This window comes from Styela clava, chromosome 6, assembly GCF_964204865.1.
Source record: "Styela clava chromosome 6, kaStyClav1.hap1.2, whole genome shotgun sequence".
In the NCBI taxonomy this organism is placed as follows: domain Eukaryota; kingdom Metazoa; phylum Chordata; class Ascidiacea; order Stolidobranchia; family Styelidae; genus Styela; species Styela clava.
This window is the reverse complement of record NC_135255.1, coordinates 4,455,848-4,480,644: the sequence shown is the minus strand read 5'-3', so window position 1 is coordinate 4,480,644 and position 24,797 is coordinate 4,455,848. Positions and strand designations below refer to the sequence as shown.

At 34.7% G+C, this 24,797-nt stretch overlaps 1 long non-coding RNA gene across 1 annotated transcript; it reads left to right on the top strand.

The window, feature by feature from the left end:
* The first annotated feature begins 14,393 nt into the window (after window positions 1–14,393).
* LOC144424628 (uncharacterized) lies at window positions 14,394–17,574 on the top strand. Its single transcript, XR_013476853.1, has 3 exons — window positions 14,394–14,512; window positions 15,045–15,116; window positions 15,203–17,574. It is a non-coding gene; the product is annotated as an uncharacterized LOC144424628 (long non-coding RNA).
* Window positions 17,575–24,797: the final 7,223 nt, after the last annotated feature.

Here is a 24,797-nt window from a genome sequence, read left to right as displayed (position 1 = left end):
AACTCGCGAATGAAAAGCGAAACCGCCGCGTCCCCCAAGAGTACCACTGTGAAGCTAGTAGCAATTTGACCTTTGTGTGCGGCGAAGCGGAAAGGTTAATATTTATGGCAGAAATGGAGGCGTGTCAGAATCTACACCCGAAAAAATGAAGATAAACGAAATTAGCATACTATTATGGGAAATATGTTTATAATTTAGGAAAAATAACATGTATATAACCAAAAAATAAATAATAAAAGCTTGAAAAGTTTTTCACTCAACTAGAACCCATGCATTTTTCATTTTAAAATCAAGGGTATTCTCATAGCGAATATGGCCTTGTTTGAAAAAAAATAAGTATATCGACAAAAGATAATTTAGTCAATTTTCAAAGCCCAGCTGCACACCCTTCCCCACAAGAGGCATTCGATTTGATTATTTCCCATTAAAGAAGATTACCAGAAGTTTTTCACACAACTAGAACCTAAGCCTCTTTTATTTTAGAATCTGGGGTATTCTAATAGCATTAATGGCCTTATTTGGAAAAATTACGTATAGCGAAAAAAGCTAATTTAGTCAATTTTCAAAGCCCAGCAGCACACCCTTCCGCACAAGAGGCATTCAATTTGATTATTTCATGTTAAAGAGGTTTACCTGAAGTTTGCCACACAACTAGAACCTAAGCCTTTTTTATTTTATAATCTACGTTATTCTTATGGCGAAAATGGCCTTATTTGGAAAAATTACATATAGCGAAATGAGCTTATTTAGTCAATTTTCAAAGCCTAGAAGCACATCCTTCCGCACAAGAGGCATTCGATTTGATTATTTTATGTTGAAGAGGTTTACCTGAAGTTTTTCCTACAACTAGAACCTAAGCCTTTTTTATTTTATAATCTACGTTATTCTTATGGCGAAAATGGTCTTAATTGGAAAAATTACGTATAGCGAAAAAAGCTAATTTAGTCAATTTTCAAAGCCTAGCAGCACACCCTTCCGTACAAGAGGCATTCAATTTGATTATTTTATGTTAAAGAAGTTTACCTAAAGTTTGCCACACAACTAGAACCTAAGCCTTTTTTATTTTAGAATCTGGGGTATTCTCATAGCGAAAATGGCCTTATTTGGAAAATTACGTATAGCGAAAAAAGCTAATTTAATCAATTTTAAAAGCCTAGCAGCACACCCTTCCGCACAAGAGGCATTCGATTTGATTCTTTTATGTTGAAGAAGTTTACCTGAACTTTTCCACACAACTAGAACCTAAGCCTTTTTTATTTTAGAATCTGGGGTATTCTCATAGCGAAAATGGCCTTTTTTGGAAAAATTACGTAGAGCGAAAAAAGCTAATTTAGTCAAATTTCAAAGCCTAGCAGCACATCCTTCCGCACAAGAGGCATTTGATTTGATTATTTTATGTTAAAGAAGTTTACCTGAAATTGTTTACACAACTAGAACCTAAGCCTTTTTTAGATTGAAATCTACGTTTTTCTCATGGCGAAAATGGCCTTAATTGGAAAAACTAGGTATAGCGTAAAAAGCTAATTTAGTCAATTTTCAAAGCCTAGCAGCCCACCTTTCCGCACAAGAGGCATTTGATTTGATTATTTCATGTTAAAGAGGTTTACTTGAAGTTTTTTACACAACTAGAACCTAAGCCTTTTTTATTTTTGAATCTACGTTATTCTCATGGCGAAAATGGCCTTAATTGGAAAAATTACTTATAGCGAAAAAAGCTTATTTAGTCAATTTTAAAAGCCTAGCAGCACACCCTTCCGCACAAGAGGCAGTCGATTTGATTATTTCCCATTAAAGAGGTTTACGTGAAGTTTTCCACACAACTAGAACCTAAGCCTTTTTTATTTTAGAATCTACGTTTTTCTCATGGCGAAAATGGCCCTAATTAGAAAAATTACGCATAGCGAAAAAAGCTAATTTAGTCAATTTTGAAAGCCTAGCAGCACACCCTTCCGCACAAGAGGCATTCGATTTGATTATTTCCCATTAAAGAAGATTACCTGAAGTTTTCCACACAACTAGAACCTAAGTCTTTTTTATTTTAGAATCTACGTTATTCTTACGGCGAAAATGGCCTTATTTTGAAAAATTACGTATAGCGTAAAAAGCAAATTTAGTCAATTTTCAAAGCCTAGCAGCACACCTTTCCGCACAAGAGGCATTTGATTTGATTATTTCATGTTAAATAGGTCCACTTGAAGTTTTTTACACAACTAGAACCTAAGCCTTTTTCATTTTTGAATCTACGTTATTCTCATGGCGAAAATGGCCTTAATTGGAAAAATTACTTATAGCGAAAAAAGCTTATTCAGTCAATTTTCAAAGCCTAGCAGCACACTCTTCCGCACAAGAGGCATTCGATTTGATTATTTCTCTTTAAAGAGGTTTACCTGAAGTTTTCCACACAACTAGAACCTAAGCCTTTTTTATTTTAGAATCTGGGGTATTCTCATAGCGAAAATGGCCTTATTTGGAAAAATTACATATAGCGAAATAAGCTTATTTAGTCAATTTTCAAAGTAAGGCCATTTTCGCCATAAGAATAACGTAGATTCTAAAATAAAAAAGGCTTAGGTTCTAGTTGTGTGAAAAACTTCAGGTAATCATCTTTAATGGGAAATAATCAAATCGAATGCCTCTTGTGCGGAAGGGTGTGCTGCTAGGCTTTGAAAATTGACTAAATTAGCTTTTTTCGCTATACGTAATTTTTCCAAAAAAGGCCATTTTCGCTATGAGAATACCCCAGATTCTAAAATAAAAAAGGCTTAGGTTCTAGTTGTAGGAAAAATTTCAGGTAAACCTCTTTAACATGAAATAATCAAATCGAATGCCTCTTGTGCGGAAGGGTGTGCTGCTAGGCTTTCAAAATTGACTAAATAAGCTTATTTCGCTATACGTAATTTTTCAAAATAAGGCCATTTTCGCTACGAGAATACCCCAGATTCTAAAATAAAAAAGGCTTAGGTTCTAGTTGTGTGGAAAATTTCAGGTAAATTTCTTTAACATAAAAGAATCAAATCGAATGCCTCTTGTGCGGAAGGGTGTGCTGCTAGTCTTTGAAATTTGACTAAAGTAGCTTTTTTCGCTATACGTAATTTTTCAAAATAAGGCCATTTTCGCCATAAGAATAAGGTAGATTCTAAAATAAAAAAGGCTTAGGTTCTAGTTGTGTGGAAAATTTCAGGTAATCTTCTTTAATGGGAAATAATCAAATCGAATGCCTCTTGTGCGGAAGGGTGTGCTGCTAGGCTTTCAAAATTGACTAAATTAGCTTTTTTCGCTATGCGTAATTTTTCTAATTAGGGCCATTTTCGCCATGAGAAAAACGTAGATTCTAAAATAAAAAAGGCTTAGGTTCTAGTTGTGTGGAAAACTTCAGGTAAACCTCTTTAACATGAAATAATCAAATCGAATGCCTCTTGTGCGGAAGGGTGTGCTGCTAGGCTTTGAAAATTGACTAAATAAGCTTATTTCGCTATATGTAATTTTTCCAAATAAGGCCATTTTCGCTATGAGAATACCCCAGATTCTAAAATAAAAAAGGCTTAGGTTCTAGTTGTGTGGAAAACTTCAGGTAAACTTCTTCAACATAAAAGAATCAAATCAAATGCCTCTTGTGCGGAAGGGTGTGCTGCTAGGCTTTGAAAATTGACTAAATTAGCTTTTTTCGCTATACGTAATTTTCCAAATAAGGTTATTTTCGCTATGAGAATACCCCAGATTCTAAAATAAAAAAGGCTTAGCTTCTAGTTGTGTGGCAAACTTCAGGTAATCCGCTTTAACATGAAATAATCAAATCGAATGCCTCTTGTGCGGAAGGGTGTGCTGCTAGGCTTTGAATATTGACTGAATTAGCTTTTTTCGCTATACGTAATTTTTCAAAATAAGGCCATTTTCGCCATAAGAATAACGTAGATTCTAAAATAAAAAAGGCTTAGCTTCTAGTTGTGTGGCAAACTTCAGGTAAACTTCTTTAACATAAAAGAATCAAATCGAATGCCTCTTGTGCGGAAGGGTGTGCTGCTAGGCTTTGAAATTTGACTAAATTAGCTTTTTTCGCTATACGTAATTTTCCCAAATAAGGCCATTTTCGCTATGAGAATACCCCAGATTCTAAAATAAAAAAGGCTTAGGTTCTAATTGTGTGGCAAACTTCAGGTAAACTTCTTTAACATAAAAGAATCAAATAGAATGCCTCTTGTGCGGAAGGGTGTGCTGCTAGGCTTTGAAAATTGACTAAATAAGCTTATTTCGCTATATGTAATTTTTCCAAATAAGGCCATTTTCGCTATGAGAATACCCCAGATTCTAAAATAAAAAAGGCTTAGCTTCTAGTTGTGTGGCAAACTTCAGGTAAACCGCTTTAACATGAAATAATCAAATCGAATGCCTCTTGTGCGGAAGGGTGTGCTGCTAGGCTTTGAAAATTGATTAAATTAGCTTTTTTCGCTATACGTAATTTTTCAAAATAAGGCCATTTTCGCCATAAGAATAACGTAGATTCTAAAATAAAAAAGGCTTAGCTTCTAGTTGTGTGGCAAACTTCAGGTAAACTTCTTTAACATAAAAGAATCAAATCGAATGCCTCTTGTGCGGAAGGGTGTGCTGCTAGGCTTTGAAATTTGACTAAATTAGCTTTTTTCGCTATACGTAATTTTCCCAAATAAGGCCATTTTCGCCATAAGAATAACGTAGATTCTAAAATGAAAAAGGCTTAGCTTCTAGTTGTGTGGCAAACTTCAGGTAAACCGCTTTAACATGAAATAATCAAATCGAATGCCTCTTGTGCGGAAGGGTGTGCTGCTAGGCTTTAAAAATTGACTAAATTAGCTTTTTTCGCTAACGTAATTTTTCAAAATGAGGCCATTTTCGCCACAAGAATACCGTAGATTCTAAAATAAAAAAGGCTTAGCTTCTAGTTGTGTGGCAAACTTCAGGTAAACTTCTTTAACATAAAAGAATCAAATCGAATGCCTCTTGTGCGGAAGGGTGTGCTGCTAGGCTTTGAAAACTGACTAAATTAGCTTTTTTCGCTATACGTAATTTTCCCAAATAAGGCCATTTTCGCTATGAGAATACCCCAGATTCTAAAATAAAAAAGGCTTAGGTTCTAGTTGTAGGAAAAATTTCAGGTAAACCTCTTTAACATGAAATAATCAAATCGAATGCCTCTTGTGCGGAAGGGTGTGCTGCTAGGCTTTCAAAATTGACTAAATAAGCTTATTTTGCTATACGTAATTTTTCAAAATAAGGCCATTTTCGCTACGAGAATACCCCAGATTCTAAAATAAAAAAGGCTTAGGTTCTAGTTGTGTGGAAAACTTCAGGTAAACTTCTTTAACATAAAAGAATCAAATCGAATGCCTCTTGTGCGGAAGGGTGTGCTGCTAGGCTTTGAAATTTGACTAAAGTAGCTTTTTTCGCTATACGTAATTTTTCAAAATAAGGCCATTTTCGCCATAAGAATAAGGTAGATTCTAAAATAAAAAAGGCTTAGGTTCTAGTTGTGTGGCAAACTTCAGGTAATCTTCTTTAATGGGAAATAATCAAATTGAATGCCTCTTGTGCGGAAGGGTGTGCTGCTAGGCTTTCAAAATTGACTAAATTAGCTTTTTTCGCTATGCGTAATTTTTCTAATTAGGGCCATTTTCGCCATGAGAAAAACGTAGATTCTAAAATAAAAAAGGCTTAGGTTCTAGTTGTGTGGCAAACTTCAGGTAAACTTCTTTAACATAAAAGAATCAAATCGAATGCCTCTTGGCGGAAGGGTGTGCTGCTAGGCTTTGAAATTTGACTAAATTAGCTTTTTTCGCTATACGTAATTTTCCCAAATAAGGCCATTTTCGCCATAAGAATAACGTAGATTCTAAAATGAAAAAGGCTTAGCTTCTATTTGTGTGGCAAACTTCAGGTAAACCGCTTTAACATGAAATAATCAAATCGAATGCCTCTTGTGCGGAAGGGTGTGCTGCTAGGCTTTAAAAATTGACTAAATTAGCTTTTTTCGCTAACGTAATTTTTCAAAATGAGGCCATTTTCGCCACAAGAATACCGTAGATTCTAAAATAAAAAAGACTTAGCTTCTAGTTGTGTGGCAAACTTCAGGTAAACTTCTTTAACATAAAAGAATCAAATCGAATGCCTCTTGTGCGGAAGGGTGTGCTGCTAGGCTTTGAAAACTGACTAAATTAGCTTTTTTCGCTATACGTAATTTTCCCAAATAAGGCCATTTTCGCTATGAGAATACCCCAGATTCTAAAATAAAAAAAGGCTTAGGTTCTAGTTGTAGGAAAAATTTCAGGTAAACCTCTTTAACATGAAATAATCAAATCGAATGCCTCTTGTGCGGAAGGGTGTGCTGCTAGGCTTTCAAAATTGACTAAATAAGCTTATTTCGCTATATGTAATTTTTCAAAATAAGGCCATTTTCGCTACGAGAATACCCCAGATTCTAAAATAAAAAAGGCTTAGGTTCTAGTTGTGTGGAAAACTTCAGGTAAACTTCTTTAACATAAAAGAATCAAATCGAATGCCTCTTGTGCGGAAGGGTGTGCTGCTAGGCTTTGAAATTTGACTAAAGTAGCTTTTTTCGCTATACGTAATTTTTCAAAATAAGGCCATTTTCGCCATAAGAATAAGGTAGATTCTAAAATAAAAAAGGCTTAGGTTCTAGTTGTGTGGCAAACTTCAGGTAATCTTCTTTAATGGGAAATAATCAAATTGAATGCCTCTTGTGCGGAAGGGTGTGCTGCTAGGCTTTCAAAATTGACTAAATTAGCTTTTTTCGCTATGCGTAATTTTTCAAATTAGGGCCATTTTCGCCATGAGAAAAACGTAGATTCTAAAATAAAAAAGGCTTAGGTTCTAGTTGTGTGGAAAACTTCAGGTAAACCTCTTTAACATGAAATAATCAAATCGAATGCCTCTTGTGCGGAAGGGTGTGCTGCTAGGCTTTGAAAATTGACTAAATAAACTTATTTCGCTATATGTAATTTTTCCAAATAAGGCCATTTTCGCTATGAGAATACCCCAGATTCTAAAATAAAAAAGGCTTAGGTTCTAGTTGTGTGGAAAACTTCAGGTAAACTTCTTCAACATAAAAGAATCAAATCGAATGCCTCTAGTGTGGAAGGGTGTGCTGCTAGGCTTTGAAAATTGACTAAATTAGCTTTTTTCGCTATACGTAATTTTCCAAATAAGGTTATTTTCGCTATGAGAATACCCCAGATTCTAAAATAAAAAAGGCTTAGCTTCTAGTTGTGTGGCAAACTTCAGGTAAACCGCTTTAACATGAAATAATCAAATCGAATGCCTCTTGTGCGGAAGGGTGTGCTGCTAGGCTTTGAAAATTGACTGAATTAGCTTTTTTCGCTATACGTAATTTTTCAAAATAAGGCCATTTTCGCCATAAGAATAACGTAGATTCTAAAATAAAAAAGGCTTAGCTTCTAGTTGTGTGGCAAACTTCAGGTAAACTTCTTTAACATAAAAGAATCAAATCGAATGCCTCTTGTGCGGAAGGGTGTGCTGCTAGGCTTTGAAATTTGACTAAATTAGCTTTTTTCGCTATACGTAATTTTCCCAAATAAGGCCATTTTCGCTATGAGAATACCCCAGATTCTAAAATAAAAAAGGCTTAGGTTCTATTTGTGTGGCAAACTTCAGGTAAACTTCTTTAACATAAAAGAATCAAATCGAATGCCTCTTGTGCGGAAGGGTGTGCTGCTAGGCTTTAAAAATTGACTAAATTAGCTTTTTCAGCTATACGTAATTTTTCCAAATGAGGCCATTTTCGCTATGAGAATACCCCAGATTCTAAAATAAAAAAGGCTTAGGTTCTAGTTGTGTGAAAAACTTCAGGTAAACTTCTTTAACATAAAATAATCAAATCGAATACCTCTTGTGCGGAGAGTGTGCTGCTGGGATTTGAAAGTTGCCAAAATTAGCTTTTTTGACCTTTGTAAATTGCATAATTTTGTTTGTACTATTTTTATAAAATTATCGTGTATTAATGACACGATTGCACATAATTCTGGAAATTTGTCATCTCTTGAATAAAAAATTAATATTTCGCGCCACCAATATAGAAGAGACGTTATGCTGATCTTCAAAATATCCTAATTACGATATAACGATAATGTACGACATATAATAACCTGACTTCTGATTCCAGCGCCAGTGAGACATATTGAAACAAAACAATTTTTACGTTCTGTTTATTGCATGTGTTGAAGAATTTGCTTTATACTACATAATGCATGTGAAACTTCTTAAATTACTAAGACATATTATAATGAAGTTTAACGTTTGTTACGTAATGCAATACACAGTTTGAAACGAAGTAAAGCACTTTTACGGCTACGAAATGTTGTAATTTAGTAGGCTGGTTTTGAAATATTTTTAAAGTTTTACAAAAATGCTCGGGGCTCTTGGTTGAATTAACACTTTAGCAAAATAAGCAGCGCGCATAAAGCATCACGGAATGGGCACCATATAAATTTTTATCGGTATCACAGTGTTTAATAATGTAAATCGAGTTGGTCAGACGATTTGGACCTCAACTCAATGGCTCGGTTGGTATTGCTTATTTCTCTTAGTTCGCGTACCATCTTGCACCTCTGTATAAATGTTTGCAGGCATGAGAAGTATTTCCAAAAAATGTCACATAAATTGAACATAACTTAGCTTTTAATTAGCAGTTATTACCGAAACCTATGCAGGTGACATGGAACACTCGTTTCGTTATATTTTCAAGCTTATATGAATACGTAATCTAACATTTTTTGTCAAAATATTTGTCCTGATGAATTTTATCAGCCGAGTATATTTAATTTGGACAACGTACTATGACAAATGAAACTGCATAGGCGATCAAACCGCCGGGATGCTCTCCACTCTGTATCCTGAGTTGCCGTCAAATATATTTGAATTTACTGCTTATCGTGATTTATTTCGTGATGTATTTCTTTCACAGCCTGTCTACAAACTTAATCATTGTTCTCTGTGTGGAATTTAGGACTCGCCCATGTTTTACGCCACCACCCTTCAATAAGCACAAAACTGTCATATCACCCTTCAATGAGCACAAAAACGAGATTATACGCACCGCTGCGCAAACTTAGAAGAAGGTTTGCTACTAGCTTCACAGTGGTCCCAAGAGTGAGGTAAAAACAGTGTCTGGCAGCAGCTGTCACGCTCCGATGATTCGTATGATCCGAGCTATACTAAAGTGCGCTTCGCCCTCGTTTTGCGGGATCATCTGAAGAATGAAGATCCCGTTTTGACATTGGAGGTTGTTTTATAAGATCAGTCAAAAGCAATAAGAGTCTATTTCCACTTATATCCATTGTGTCGCCTAAAGTTTAGGCCCTAAATGACCACATTTTGCAAGCACGAGATTTCCCCTAAGTTGTCTTCGACTGTCCATAACTAGCTGACGTATATATGACGGTTATAGATGGTACAATACAATAGAACTTCAATGCACAAATAGTAGGGAGTAGGGACAATGGTTTTTGTTTGAGTAGCATGCTGTTCAATTTATTCCCATTGTTGCTACCTATCACCAAATCACACCTTTTCTTCTGCTCATCCCATGATACCATATAATTTTAATTTACATTGGAAAATCCACGACATGGTAAAATGGCTTCTCTTTATAAATTATCATTCCCTATCCCACTGTACCTTTATACTTTTCTAATCTTCTGGCTGAAATGCAACCATAATAGGTTTTGTGGAAATGCTTTTTATTAATTTTTTTATGAAACCTCATCGGTCTTGGCTGAATCAATGAGCATATATACAATGAGTGGAAACTTGATGGCATTGTCCCCTGCATTTTTACGTCGTCCAGCTAAATGGTTCGTTGCATATTGAGAAAACGCATTGCTCGCTGCCAAAATCCCTTGCTTCAGCCGAGTCGGGTGCGAAATTGGCCTTATTAACTTGACTTGAGGTCTTTAATTCTTCAATACATATTTGATTTTGGGTATCGAAGTATGGTACGCTGAAAGCATACAACTATGAGCATATGCTTATTGGGAATGCATATCTATTAGACAGAAAACGTATCTACAGAACAAAATATGAACCAGTCGCCGAGAGGAGTGCGGTTATTTATGTATTTATTAATTGATATAACATGGGATTTACATATTTATCCAAGGGGAGAGGAAAGCCGAAAAGAAGGCCTAAATATATTGCGAACCACAGCCTCTCTCAATCATAGCTCTGTGCTCCATATGAATCACATGGCTCTGCGAGTTATTCGTTTACTTATTTAAAATACTGATTTTAACTATAAATTACTCTGGGATATCTTGCCATTGAAAACAAAAGCCAGAAATTGGAAGAAAAGCAGGGAATGTAATGTGTGTATTATGTAATGGAGAACCTGAGTTTGTTTCACATATTTTCATGCATTGTAAATTTACAAAAAATATTTATGAAGATTTTGTTTTAGATATATTAAAATTGATTAAGAATACATTTTGTATCAATATGATTCTTGCATATTATTTAATTTTAACGATCCTTTTTTATATAGTCGTATAGATACTGTTGATTTGGATGTAATTATACTTTTGTAATCAATAGTGAGAAATATTTCATGACTGCTATTAACTATATGAGCTATTTTTTCTGCAATGCAAAATATTTCCTTCGTCTGCTATTTACTATATGAATTAATTTTTCTGTAATGTAAAGTATTTCCATAACTGCTTTTACTATGTGGGCTGTTTTTTCGGTACTCTCGTAGTACTCTCGTAGTGTACCAGGTTAGGTTACGATTCTCCTCATTTTTGTTCTATTAAAAGTTCAGGAATTGTCTGTGTTACACAAGTGAATATCCCCCTACCAATAGAATTTAGTCCATTTATACAACTTGATATAAAGTAGGCGAACAAAATTAGTTACCTTCATATTGGTACACATACTTCTGGAGCACCATTTTTTTTTGTAATGTAAAATATTTGATATGTGAACTAATTTTTCTGTAATACAAAATATTTTCTACATCTTCTGTATTTTTTATATGTCACTTTTCATTTCATCGATAATACACGTTGTTCATTCTTTGTTGAGTTTTTGGTAAATTTACAGATGGAATAAGACCGACATTCAGCTTTTTCTGTTTCACAACTGTAATACAAAAAGGTACTCTTGAAGTATGTAAACCCAGTTGGTAGACACCGGAACTATGTGTACCAGGTTAGGGTCTACTACATACAAACATTCCCAAATTTTTCAAGCCGCACCCCCTTTTTAGAATTTGTGAAGTCTTGCGCCCCACCTCAAAAATAATTAGCTAACAATAATAAGCTACAAACAACAGTAGTAAGGCGTAAGTATGTTTTATTGGAAAAACATGTGGAAAATACATGGATGGAACGAAATAAATGACAAGTTTTAATATGCAAATATTTACAAGTTTTGATATGTATAAAATTAGCCAAGTCCAGAAGTCAGTATTTTTAACTAATAGAAAGAGAGAGTTTATTTCGTTCGTCAAACCATGAACATATATAAATTATAATAATAAAAAAACAGATGCTCAGGTGTTTGACTGGGAGACAACGTTACAACGTTACAACATTTCAGGTCATTTAACAGGTTCGGTGTTAAATTCTTCAATACCTCTCATATACCGTATTCACTATATACATTATTCACAAGAATTTTTGATTTGGAAAGTACTAAATAATCATGTTTTGTCCTAAGATCATCATTTATTCAGCTGATAAGTTGACATGTATTGCATATCAACTGCATAAAATGGGTTAGCGAGGATACCTATTATTTGGAAAATTTGTCTACTAAAAATGAATGTAATAGGACATGGATTTTTTATAAGCAAAGATGGGGAAAATTCTATAAATAAAGAACTTTAATTATAAATTGATAATAGTAATGAAATCATGAGTAGATTTCTTTATACACTATAATTTGAACACATCAAATTATAATACTTGATTATGACTGGCAAGTGATTTGGAGGATAGTAACACACAATAATACATGATCAGGATTTGACCCTTCTCCTACAGAGCACGTAACATAGAATGAATTTTAAGGCGAAATATGGATAATATACTGAAATAACAATGATACCCAATAGGTTATTTTTAAATAAGTATTACCGGTACTACGAAATAAATAAAGTGCTCATATACATATAGATATGTGGATACAGAGCAAGTATCATAGAATGAAATTCAAGGCAAAAAAACTGATAAATTACTAGAATAGCAAGTATAATAAACATTATGATACTTTTAAATGAAGTATTACTAAAACATAAATAATGTGGTCATGTACATAGATATTTGGATACAGAGAAAGTGTCATAGAATGGAATTTAAGGCGAAATATGGATGCAAGTATGATAAACAATTTGATATTTTTATAAAAAGTGTTACTAAAAAATAAAATAATAGATTATGGAGTTCCAGCAAGTGTGCTCATAACAAATAAAAAGATAGCAATTCATTCACCACAGTGAATTAAATTCATTACACATTACTACTTGCTATAACACAGCGGGCACATGATACTCATCGTGTTTTAAACTTTTTTAAAGGTTTTGCTCGCTCTCCAGAACTCTCCATTTTTTATTTGTTTGTATTGTCAGATTGTGGACTTTTCAAAATAAACTATCTCTATCTATATCAATGAATACAATATTCCAGGTCCCACTTGGCTGGTTCATATTCTGTTCTGTAGATAAGTTTTCTGCCTAATAGATGGTATGTATTCCCAATAAGCATTACAGTATGCTCATTCGTTCACCCAATGAGTGATTTTACGGTAAATATAAAATAGTATATATAATATAAATAAGTTCATATTCCATTTTGCATCCATGATTCAGTATTTATTTTGTTCAATTCCAGTAGTAATCCATACCATAATTAGGTTATTTTGATAAATGCATTGATATAAAACATTAAAAATAAAATTAGTAAATATAAAATACATATCATAAACATATAATTTTCTTTTTAAAATAATGATTTACATAAATTTTTCAATTCCCTCTCAAATGGGTTGTTTATTCTATAATTCTCTATATTTTTCTACATATTATGGCCATTTTCATCTGCTTTTCGAGAAAGGCAAAATGTGGTGTTTTATTTTCGAATATAATAGAATTTCTCATGGTCAAAATTTTATATCTCACTATTGATTACAAAAGTATAATTGCATCCAAATCAACAGTATCTATATGACTATATAAAGGATCGTTAAAATTAAATAATATGCAAGAATCATATTGATAACAAAATGTATTCTAATCAATTTTAATATATCTAAAACAAAATCTTCATAAATATTTTTTGTAAATTTACAATACATAAAAATATGTGAAACAAACTCAGGTTCTCCATTACATAATACACACATTTTTCCCCGCTATTCTTCTAATTTCTGGCTTTTGTTTTAAATGGCAAGATATCCCAGAGTAATTTATAGTTTAAATCAGTATTTTTAATAAGTAAACGAATAGCTCGCATAGCCATGTGATTCATATGGAGCACAGAGCTATGATTGAGAGAGGCCGTGGTTCGCCATATATTTAGGCCTTCTTTTCTATTTAGGCTTTCTTCCCCCCTTGGATAAATATGTAAATCCCATGTTATATCAATTAATAAATACATAAATAACCGCACTTCTCTCGGCGACTGGTTCATATTCTGTTCTGTAGATACGTTTTCTGTCTAATAGATATGCATTCCCAATAAGCATATGCTCATAGTAGTATGCTTTCAGCGTACCATACTTCGAAAACCAAATATGTATTGAAGAATTAAAGACCTCAATACGGCCAATTTCGCACCCGACTCGACTGAAGCAAGGGATTTTGGCAGCGAGCAATGCGTTTTCTTAATATGCAACGAACCATTTAGCTGGACGACGTAAAAAATGCAGGGAACAATGCCATAATGAGCAAATCTTTGCAAGTTGGCTGAATCCAGAATTTCAAAAAATAAAAACTTACAATAGTGAGTAATTTGATACATAACTTTATCATATTTCACCAAAACCTGTAGGGTCACATATTGGCCAGAACAGTCATAGACCACTTATAACACTATCGCCCTTGAGTGGTGCATACCATATATGTACACACCCTTTAAACTTGACCATTCTCGCGTTTTATAGTATGTGGTATCATCACTCAATGGTGTTGTACATTCATCCAAATTCTTAATTTTTTTTTATTACTATATTCATATGCAGTGTGTTTCATGTTGTGTTGTGTCTCTATTTATAGATGTTGTTTTGTCTAACCAATGACATTAAACAACATGATGCGCAACTCCGGCATTTTTGGCCGAATATCGTATCCGATAGCACGCTCCAATGCACATACTAGACGAGACGAAAACGAGCGGATGTGTGCTGCTTTCAAGGCAGAGCACGAATGGTGTTCGTGCCTGCTTTGACAGTTGTTGTCGATTTTAATGATATTTTGGAAAATTGAAGGTAAAAAGAAATCGGAAAAAGTAAGGTAAATACTATTGTTGTATATCACACCCGGTTGAGTTGCCCATTTGCCGAAATTGCATATTTACTTACCCCTTATGGTTTCAAACATTTCATACACCTCCATTTAGATTTTCTTTAATCAGTGAGGATATATACTCATTGCTGTAACATACTATTGCTCATTCACTTTTATTTGCGTATTGAATTTCACTCATACCGGTCTATATTGTATAGTCTGATCTCTTAAGTATTTGGAGCCACGAATGCTTGTAATTTTCTGACTAAACCCTTTATTAGTTGGTTTATATACCAAATTCAGTAAAACATTTGGACCTCCAATAGTATGCGCACCAAGATGGCGCACAACCTGAACATAGTATGTGTGTACCGGTTAGGATTCAGGTTGTGCGACATCTGGGTGCACATACTTCTGGAGCACCAAGCATTTTTTACATAAAACATGAGATATTGGATTTATTAGCTTTTCCATTCTAAATCCTATAGACTGCTTTATTTATTCTTACCGAAATTTATTAAATCTCCTCTTTCTTCAGATGTGAAAGTTGTGGACAAACCTGTCTAAGCATTGTGAGACTCCTGCAGCAAAAGAGGCAATAGCAAAAATAGTAAGTATATCAATCAAGAAATTAAGCCGACATAAAGCAAAACATCCAACTATCCGTCTAACCTCAATTTCCTATTATATTCACAGGCTAGTTGTGCAGAAGGGGAGATATCAGAAGTGTAGACCAGGGATGTCAAACTCGCGGCCCCAGAGAACTTCCAGTGCGGCCCTCGAACGCTTAACAATAATTTTAATAGTATTTTGGAAGTTTTTTTTATCTAAATGTGATAGATTTTTCAAACCTTTTAAAGTGAAATTGAATATTCACACAGAAAATAATTTACTGAAAGTAGTTTTGAAAAATTATTTTTTTTGTTCACATTTTTACCCAATTAAGAATACACATCAAGCTAGCAAAAGAATACTTGAATAAAACACTTGAGTGATTAAATTAAACGCAAGTACATGAAGAGAGTGGCATTTTCGAAGAAAATGGGAGTTGCAATATTTCTGTATTTCACAAAATTCTGAAGCACATTGTTTAATTTGTCATATTTCCATCAGTACAATGAAAAAACACAATAAGCTCAGCAGTCAATATGACAAATTCGAAGACCAACTTCGAACAGAAAATTGCCACGTGTTTGTATATTAATATAATTATACAACGACTTAGTTACTAAAAATCAATATCAATAATAATTCAAGCAATCCTATGCCATGCAATGTGGCGCGAAATGTCTTGTCGAAAAAATCTGTCATTTGTTTTTTTACTGATCTATACATGAAATGATAAAAGTAACTTTTTTGCATTACTGGAATTAATTAAACATTCACAAAGATCCAGATTAACCCATGATCATGTGACCTAGTTAGTTAGAGTTGGTACTATAAAATCATTTCAGCCTGGCCTTATTATGATGGTGACACAAAAAAGATACCAAACGTCAGAACCAATGTAATTAAAAAAACATTGAGTTTATACTGTAGTACTTTTGTTAATTTTAGGTCCATATATTTAGATTAAGTCATTTTTAGTGTATGTAATATTCTTTCCTTATCCAAAGCTTGTTCAAAAATGATTTTGATGGTTGTACATAGAATTTTATGTTTTTTTGTAATAAATACAGTAACTTGCAATAATAGTGGAATGCAAATATTAATATGTAATTGCATTTAAAATTGAAGAAAATAATAAAATTTAATCCAGCCCATGAGTTTGACACCACTGATCTATTCTAGACGATTCAAGCATTGCTTTGGGAAATAATATCACTTCAATTAAATTGAAAAAGATCTCGTTATATTAAATACAAAATCGTTGCTATCATAAAGGTAAACCAATTCAGCCACTCGGAATATATTGGCCTTCACAAAGCAATGGAGGCGAAATTGAGAGTTCATGAGCTATGAACTTTTGTTCTCTTCTTTGTCTTGAACTTTTCATACTCCACAGCCCCTATTAATTTTTTTTAAATGTTAATTACCATGTGATGGTCATTCATATCTTCAACTTGTAATTTCTGTCATAATGTATTATCTCAATGTGTCAAACTTTTAATTAGTGTGCATATTTTGCTTCCCGATGACATACTTGGAGTATTGACAAGGAAAAGGTGCCAGTAAATTACGTAAAAATTTTTTTAACTCTGTTATAATCAGAATTCACAAATAATAGTAATTATAAACAGCCCACAATCAATGAGAACTATATGCGAAATCCCTCGGAATAAATTTGTCTTCTAAAATCGGAGGAAGGCAAAACATATAGGTAGTTTCCATTCACACAAGTCTTTCAAGAAGACTTGCTCAAGCCAAACTAAATGAGCATTGTCAGGTGATCGGTAAGGCTGCAGGTTGAATCAGCCCTGCAACCTCCTGCATAGAAGATAATATTAATTAGTGGGCTATGAGCTAAATACCTAAATTTAGACACAAATCTATCTACGAGGCATTATGTACCAGCAAAGTTACCTACGATTAACTGAATAAGTAATATGTCTAATAAATTCACCTACTAAAGCAAGTTCGATAGGTGCAAACTTTGTGTTATGGAACTGTATCACAGCACCGTTAAGAGAAGTAAAAACAGTTTTGCTGTTTTGTATGACACCCTCTTTAAATGAAATTCCAATGTTTAAGCGCAAACATTAAAATTACTAACTTCGAACTTTGTCATTATCTGCAAAATGTTCCACACAAATCTTCATGCTATCGCGTTTGTAATCTTCTCCGATAAAAAAAAACGTCTATGATGTCCAGAATTACTCTTTACAGCTTGTCTGCCATTCCAGCTTTCCGAATGAGCAAAACTTCTTAGATATAGAGATTATTTTCTTCCGTTACAGGTGCAAAAAGGCAGGTACTACACGTAAAGAAGACGCTGAGTAGCAAAAGCGAGCGGAAAACGGTCGCGAACGGTGACGAGAAATATGTGCATTGGAGCGTATCATGAAATACAATCTTTCGTATGTAGTCTTATGGAGTGACGTCAGAGTTGCCTATCATGTTGTTTAATATCATTGGTCTAACAAACTCCTTTGTACAAACAGTTTTGTACACTCCACCCTCATCCCTGTTACCACACTCACCCACCCTCCTTGCACAACTGCCTGTATAAAGGACCATATTGTACATATTTGATTTACCCTATTATAATTTATATATATATATCAAAAGGGGTGTATGCCGCACATTTGTGTTTTAGGCCAATATGGTCTTGTGCATACATCCCGTCTTCAGTATTTATAATTACTTACTCTTTTATAGTGCTTTTACGAGACGAATAAACATACATACATACATTTACAGGGACTTATGTTTTTCCATCCAAATACGGCGCACTGAAAAGCAGGCCAGACCACGATCCGTTTAAACGAAATTTGGAAGCATAAATGCTAAAATGAAGGCGATCAAATTGTCCCGCGCGTAAACAACGCAAAACGAGAGAGAAGGTCGTTCCATATATTTCAGTTCAGTGGTTGCGACCCACTTCACTACCGTGTTTCCCCAAAAATTGGTAGGAAAGATTTTTTGCTATGACTTGGTCAAAAATAATAAAAAGTTTAAAGTTGGAAAATTGAAATAAAGCAAACTGATAGAGAAAAGCTGCACTGTACTTATTGTATAAATATATATCTTTTTTCTGTAAATCATGGCGGTTCATGTGTCAACAATCATCTGCAAAAAATAGCCACAAATCTTCAATTGAAGAAACAGCATCGTCAACTCGGCTGCCTGAGTTTTTGCAATAACAAATTTAAATAAATGATTCCTTGCCCTTGGCAGCTAAGGAAGTGACATTTGTCTATCACACGACTGTTCATATACACTTTGTCATTTTGGCAGGAAGGCCTATCACCAAAATTTATGATTACTTTCTACATTTATTACAACGGTAAGTTTTTCTCCTTATTACCTGCTTTGCAAAGGATTATTAAAGGATTTGAAAAGTTATGCCGAGGCGGATGTGCTACTCTTATGTTTTGTCGTTCCAGCGTACGAACTTTACTTGAAATTTATTCTTGGCCAGCACACCTACTTCAATAAACTCGGATTTTAGAAACATAAACTAATACTGCCGTAGATATTGTGAATATATTGCAGGTGGTGATTAGGTAAAGATTAAGATTTGTATTTTTTAAATTCTGAAACGCGACACCGACGTAACTATATTTAATAATAACTAGGCCAGGGGTCACCAACGCGTTGCCCGCGGGCACCAAGTCGCCCGCGAAGACCATATGAGTCGCCCGCAGGTCTGTTCCAAACTAAGCTTAATAACGTCTCTTATAAGTAAGCTACATCAATTATATTTTGTCCTGCTATTTTAGTATAAATCACAGTTATATGGAAACTAGAAATGACACTATATTAATTATTGTAACCATCAACCTTATTTTACTTTGACCTCAGTAATGTGACGGGTCAATTAACACTCTTCCAATTATGACATCACATTGAGGTCACTTTCCACGAACCCGCGCTTTTTCTTGTCCGTTGGTTAGCGGAGCAGTAATAATACAATTATTGATTCCAAAGAAAAACCCATCATTTTCACGATGAATGGGAGGTGGATATATTTATACCGCCATGAAAACAGCCTGCGCGTGTCTCATTAGTGGGGCGATTTCAGCGACGGCAAAGCGGAGAGATATTTCACATCTTGTCACGTAATCTTCTGCGCTAACTACCACTGGTCAGCACAGTACGGACAGAAAAAGCTCGCGATTCAAATCATACAGCAATCCTAATTTACGAGACCATCGTTTGTTTCAACCTATCCTTTCGAATCAACATTTTTGACATAAAGTCAGGATAGGAGGAGATTTACATATTTATCCCGGGGAAGAAGATAGGACGGTTTAACCATATGACAAACCACGGCTTCTTGCCGGTTACCATTCGATGTCGGGTATGGGATTAGTTAGTTATTTGTTTCCGGAAGCCTGGACTTGATGGCGAAGGAAGCCTTAACCGACCAGCGGTTACGTGAACCACCCTACGGCGGCGAGGAGTCCAGCAATCCGTTCGCACATAACTATCCCCGGGTGGGATTCTAACATGCGAACCTAACGCTTGACACGATGGGCCATAGCGCCGCGACTCACTCCACCAGGAACAAACACGGAACACGCCTCACTGATGAAAATCTGCAAGACTCGCTCAGAGTTACAGTGACAAGTTACACGTCGGAGTATAATTTGATAGTACAACTGTTAATTACATTTTATCTTAGACTTGTGCAGAGTGTTGAAAATCAAATCGAAAACACTCAGTTTTGAAATACAAGTGTTATTGATAGAAATTTATTTGCAACGTTGTGATAATTGTTTGATTTCCTGAATAATTCTAAAGTTTATTAGTGTCTATACTTCACTAAATACCAGTAATTATATCAATAATTGAAGCTTAATCGAGCAACTGATTTTTTAGAAGTGTACATTGAACTGGTAGCTCGCAGCTTAATCTGTACCCAAAAAGTAGCCCTCGGCTTCGAAAAGGTTGGTGACCCCTGAACTAGGCTATATTTAAAAGGGAAAATTGAGAATTTTACGAGAAATATCTTTCATGCATAATGCCCACAGGCTGTCAGAGCCCACATATGAACCAACTTTCAGGTTTATTATAAAATCAGATGAAAACAAAGAAATGTATGTCTGTATGCCTGTTTGTCTGTGTGTTAGATGCACGCGATATCTCACGAAAGCGAGGTTGAATCTGCTCCAAATTTTGCATGTGTATTCATCATAGCTCGGATCAGAAGCCTATTGATTTTGGATGGATTATGTTTTATAATTAGCGAGTTATTAATTAATTAGTGATGGGACACACGGTGTCACTATGAAGTAAGACCACTGTTTTGGGGGATCCCCTAACCTTCGATCGATAAGTCTTCGGTTTCTAACCGATATTCTAGTTATGTTGTTGTTCGAATTCTTTTTCTCGTTCTTGTTTTCTTGCTTTTCTCGATTACTACTGAACCCATCGCTTTGGAATTTCCAGTGGTTTAAGATCGTAATTTTCGCTGTACTGTTGCTTTTATTTATTTGAAAAAGTCGTGTACGTGTCGCACAATTGTGTCTTAGGCCAGCAAAATCTTGTAGCCTGCACGTATCACTACCCCAATATAAAGCTTATATACAATCATGATTCTGCTAAATTTTCATGAAAATAAGCGTTTTCAGGTTTGACGAAGCCTACCCGATGCATCAAACTTATGGATATCCTTTGTCAACATATCGTCAGGCTAATACCCGAATTGCGTAAGTCATTTTTGGCGGTTTTATAAAACATGTAATTATGCAATACTGCGCACCTGTCTGTTAACTCCGATCTTATTTTAAGAATTCTGAAACTGATAAAAATGGAGATTTTGTATAGGGTTGGATTATCCGGATAGCGGATAACCGGTTAACCAAGAGTTATTTTGCTATCTGATATCCGGATATTATTGTGACGGTTAATGGAGCAGTATAAATAATGCATATGTGCATTAGCGATTTTTATATTTTTTGTTGAGTGGCGACTGACATCTCCCAGAGCATATAATAACAACTTTTCCCCACTCTAATCTGCCTATATTTTAGTCATCCGTAGAATGCTGGAGTGAACTTCACTATTACATCACAAAACACGCAGAACAAATGTGAATATTGCGCTTATTAGAAGAGCTCATTTGCTTTATAAAGTTAGATTTGAACTGGAGGTACAGTTTAAGCAAGACTAACTCAAACGAATTCAGTTGAAAAGCATTGGTTGGGTGGGTGTGAGTTTGTTGCTTTTTCGTCGGGTGTGGCTTTTAGTTGTTGGCGTGTATTGAAGAAACGCATTTCATCATGATGTAAACCAGTTTGAATTTCGAGGACTTATTTCACAACACTTCCGATTCCATGTAATCTGTGTAGCGTTTCAAAATTTTTAGTACACGACCAAATGTTATGAGCTTGCTTTTAACTTTGGTATATATGTTTTTTCAAATTTCCATGTATCAACCGAATCAATAGATATGCCAGCCGAAATAAATCTATTCTAAACTAATTGAAATTAAAAGCTTAAAGAAATGGTCATCGTGAGTCTGCGACACCAAAATTTAGTACGAGTCAAAATTTAAAGAAAATATGCTCTAGACACAAAAAAAACTTCCAAAAAATTTAACAATAAAAAAAAAGAATAATATAAATTTTTACATAGGATTTGAATATGAGAAAATAACTTAGCAGTCGAGGGAAAGACAATTAGGACACAGTATTTGAAAAAAAAGTTTCATTATATTATTCAGCTGTACTTCTGTACGATTACAGAGCTTAAATTTTTATTTATTGACACATGCAACATCAAAATGCAAAATCATTTTTATTCGAGCTAAATAATACATATGTACATATTTACAATAGAGCTGTGTGGTGGTTTTTAGTCAATTCGCCGCAAAAATCTTGTTAAATCGGTTCTCTGAAATTAGCAGTAACTATCCGGTTAACCGGATAGTTAAAATACGAAATACCCGGATATATCCGTTATCCGGATAGTATAAATTATAGGTATCCGAACCAACCCTAATTTTGTATGACATGCACATTTGTGTAATTGTTTCGTCATAATGAATAGGGCTGGGCATTTCGAATCGAATATTCGAATCGAATCGAATAGTAAATTATTCGAATCGGTTCAGACTTAAAATTCGAATCGCCGCCATCTTGTTTTTAGTGACTTTCCCAATTTTTTTTTTCATTGAAGTCATATTTTTCAACGAAATTCTAACATATGACTATTTTCTGTAGTGAGTTATTGATAAAACGTGTTTGCTATTCTGTGTGAACGCTCAGTAATCTATCTGAGTGATTTATTCTATGTCTTCAGTAATTCATTTGTTGAGAGGACCAATTACTATAATAAAGTCGCTTACAATTTTATATTTTCAAGTATTCGAGATTCGATTCGATTCGAAAAAATTATTCGATTCGATTCTGAAATCACAAGGTATTCGAAAATGCCCAGCCCTAATAATGAATTGGCATTGTTACTGGCGGACTATTATGACAGCATAGGAAGGCGTGCACTTGTGATATTCACCGTCCGAGTTCAATTCACCTTGTTTGACTTTTATATTGGGTGCATTGCTGTTTTATTCTTTATATTTAATCTTAGTCTTACTTCGGTGGGTGTGCAGAGGGGGTTTTATTGATGAAATATATATGTAATTGAAACAGATTAGCTATTTTGGGAATTAGACATCGTAGATACTGATAATTACATTCGTTTTTGGAATGTTTGGTTTTCAGGACTGGTGCATATAGTCAAGTTGCAAAATTGCGTATGTCCCCAAGTCATTATGACGACACATAACTGCGTCATACAAATTAACTCAAAGCCGGCTACGATCAAAAAATTGAACCATGGCAAATTATTGATTCTCAATGGCATAACAGTATCATTAGGAAGTTTTTTTACCTTTTCTCTCAAAACCGCCAAATATGACTTACGCAATTCGGTTATTAGCGTGACGATATGCTAGCGACTGATCTACACATCAAAATGAAGAATCAAAAAGTTGGGCCCGGGGTGAAGTATAATAATAATGGTATAAGTATATTTTAATTTTCTCGCAAAAAAATCATACACAAAACACAAACAATGAACACACAGAAGATTGGGAAAATCGGAGAAACTGGCAAAACCTTTATAAAGGTTTAATACATGAAAATATACATGCGCCAGTTTACCCACATTCAACACACAAACATATATATATATATTCAAAATGAAAAAGACAAAGACACGAACGGGTATCGTTCGGGCGTCAAACTTGTGTAACATAAACACTCGGTGGGTCCCAATTTATAAATACACTTTGATAAGATGGAATGCATGGCTATGGTATGTGTATCACAACAGTGCTTTTCCTACCAAAATATGGAATAAAAAACACTCGTTGACGTAAAATGATGTAAATAGATTGAATGTTTCATGGTGTGGTGGACATGGAAGTCGAACTTCAGATCTCTAGTGTGTAGTGTCAACGAAGCCAATCCTAACGAACCTGAATCTATTTTCGATATATATACAAGAGGGCAATGCTCAAATATATGGACACAAAAGCTAAAACGAAATAGTACGGATATCTAATCTTTTACACCAGATATCAGCGAACGCGGAACCGCAACGACGTGCGCAATTTTTAATTTTGATGATACCATCGCACAAAAAAAAAACGAATTCCCTAAGAGCCCACAGATATTTAGGAAAAAATTAAAGTCTTCTAGCGACAAATTATTACCTAGTATCCGTCTACGAAGCTATTACGAAGTTGGGCACCTGTTAAAGCACATCCTAGATACGGGCCGTCCAACCCGGTGATGGCACTTGCTGGCCACGTTTGGATTTTCGGATGTGACTGAGTAAAAATGATTGAAACATTGCTGGTGAAGCCAAATGGTTGACACACTGGGATATATACCTTGGCAGCAACTGACAAGTTTCCCTTTGTCTACCAATAACAAGCGCACTTTGTGATTTCCGAGAGATTTCCGTCAAAGATAACTCCATAAGAATTTTATTTCACTTACTATTTCAGATTTGTTGTCATTGAGCAGTAAAGATTTCGAGCAACTCTCATTTATATGTTTGCTTGGATGGAAGTGCCCAATTAGAAAAACAGCCCTCTAACATTCAAATTATAAAAAGAATTGCCCCCCTGTAAACAATAGCTTAACGTATTTGTTTTTAATGTTCACTTTACTTATTGTGTTCAGTGTTCACCTAATTTATTGTGTTTAGTGTTCACCTTAATGATTATTCATCCAATATTAGCAGTGGTACTTCGGGTGTCGCTGCTCGATAACAATTTTTGGTTCCCCGCGACTTCCCTTCCCCAGTAAAACTGTGTACTATTTTCTTGTAATTTGTGCCTGTGCTATTTATTTATTTTTTACTGGTTGGAAAAAAATAAAAATAAACTAAAAAAAATAATAATACATCCAACTATGAATGTTGGCAAGTTATCAGTCGTTCCAAGTTTTTTTCCGAAGAGAATCAAATCATGTCCATCTGCATATATTATCAACTCAGAGGAGTGCAGACGCCTAGGCATGTCCTTTATGCATACTAGGAAAAATAATGGGTCAAATGAGGATCCTTGAGGAACTCGGTGCCTCGTGACACAAATATTAGTACAGAGAGTATTGCTACACTTGTTTTCTGTCCTGCAGGCAGCTCCCGATCCCAATTAAATGGGGCCCTTCCG